The sequence below is a fragment of the Anabrus simplex genome, chromosome 3 (genome assembly GCF_040414725.1).
Source record: "Anabrus simplex isolate iqAnaSimp1 chromosome 3, ASM4041472v1, whole genome shotgun sequence".
Taxonomy (NCBI): Eukaryota; Metazoa; Arthropoda; class Insecta; order Orthoptera; family Tettigoniidae; genus Anabrus; species Anabrus simplex.
Window position 1 is genome coordinate 203815513 of NC_090267.1, and position 1981 is coordinate 203817493.

The following is a 1981-nucleotide window of genomic DNA, read 5'->3' on the forward strand; positions in this document are numbered from 1 at the left end:
AACATTTTAATTTAAGTAAATTTTATTTTTTTCAGATCAAATGTGAAAAGATACCATATAGATCAACATAGAAATACTGCGATGCATTTTACACGAGTACAGAAAGCGTTGTCATCGCAGCTTTTCTACCAGTCCACTGTGAACAGCGATCAACAACAACTTTCTATAGACCTGTGCACTGCAATGGTGGGAGCTAATATCCCCCTGCATAAACTGGACCATCTTCGAACTTCAAAAAGCTACCGGGGGCAATCACCGAGTTGGAGACGAGTGGCATTCCCCTGGTGGAGTCATTTAGGGAATCGAACCCACCTCTACTCATTTGACCTCGCGAGGCTGAGTTGACCCCGTTCCAGCCCTCGTACCACTTTTCAAATTTCGTGGCAGAGCCGGGGATCGAACCCGAGCCTCCGGGGGTGGCAGGTAATCACACTAACCACTACACCACAGAGGCGGACATACATGAAAACACAAGCTGTAAATTGAATGAGTACTTTCTCTTTGACCAAGTACTGAAATTAAAATCTGTTTTGGGGGAGGTGAAATATGAAAGTTTTGAGAATTTGATGTCCCATAAGAAATGGGTGTTCTTCATTCATAATTGTATTTCTAGTGAGCAGTATTCAGAGTTGCTGAAAATTGTGGAATTTTATTTCTCCGTTCCCGGTCATAACGCCAATGTAGAGAGAGTCTTTTCCCTCATGAATTCTCAATGGACAGAAGAAAGGAATAGGTCAACAGTAAAATCAGTTAATGCAATGTTGGAAATACAGTACAATATGAAAAGCGTAAGTTGCAGAGAATTTCATAAACTGATTGAGAACCAGATAAATTTCCTTTCATCTGTTCACGGTTCTGAAAAATACGATTGGAATAAGAAAAGCTTTAATGATGACAATGGAACTTCATGTACTGAATAATTTAATGCAAATTCTCATTTTTGGTAATAAGTGCCTTCTTAATGAAGCAGTCCTTCCTCGGCTCTGGATCATTAATTCAATGCACATTTCCCTTATCTTAGGGAGGGGCATGAGGACTGCTTATTCCTCATATTTCCATTTCCTTCGATCGAATTACTACAATTATGGGCACACGTTAGAGGTGTAAAAAGCGAGACGGAAAATTTTGGAGGCGCCGGGTATCGATCCCGGTACCTCTCGCATGCTAAGTGAGCGCTCTACCATCTGAGCTACGCCCCCAAACACGTGCTACCGCTCTTAATTTAGCTCTCAAAAACGTTTGTTCTGCAGCCGTCAGCTTCGGAACAGTACGCCTGTTGTATCAAGTGTTTTTAACCAGATGGTGTTGACTGTATATGCCAGTCAGCTGGTGCTTATCAGCTTTTGTAAGTTCTAAGTTAGAGGAAACGACGAACATCGTTTTGCATAGATAGACACGGTGCTCTAGAAAGAGCACTAGATAAGAATAGTTAAATGTTTTCTTAATTCAGATAATAACTTGTCTTTTTTCTCATCTTTGATAAGTTGGTAAAGTTTTCACTGTTTTGTGCAATGAGTGCAGGCACAGTCTTGAGCAGGTTGGTGAAATTTTGTTGTCGAGCATTTCTTGTACTATCTGCGCACTTTTTAGCGATAGATTTACACTCTAGTGCTGAATGGGTCGACTTCGGTTATCTTCGAGATTCGTATTGGCAACCTATGAAGCACAAACTAAGAATCGCTTATCATCGCTGTGCGACATCTGGCGTACACTTTACGTACTCGTACTGTTGTTGTTTACACAGCAAAGCCAAACTATAGAATTCATGCTAGGAACACGTTTCGCATCGGGAAATATTATATAGTATTATATATTGTGTGTGTGACACAGTTGTTGGCGTCAAGATAATAAATGTTTAGAAAATTCATATCGATCGATCATATTATCGATTCAATTCAGATTTCATTTCCTTCAGTTGGCAGTATTTACCGGAACCGGCAGTGCTCCCTTCTTACTCCTCAAAGAGTACAAAAATCTATCG

The 1981-nt window shown here is 40.4% G+C and overlaps 1 non-coding gene across 1 annotated transcript; it reads right to left on the reverse strand.

Moving 5' to 3' along the window:
- Positions 1-1126: 1126 nt before the first annotated feature.
- On the reverse strand, positions 1127-1199 carry TRNAA-AGC (transfer RNA alanine (anticodon AGC)). The gene has a single exon. It is a non-coding gene; the product is annotated as a tRNA-Ala (tRNA).
- Positions 1200-1981: the final 782 nt, after the last annotated feature.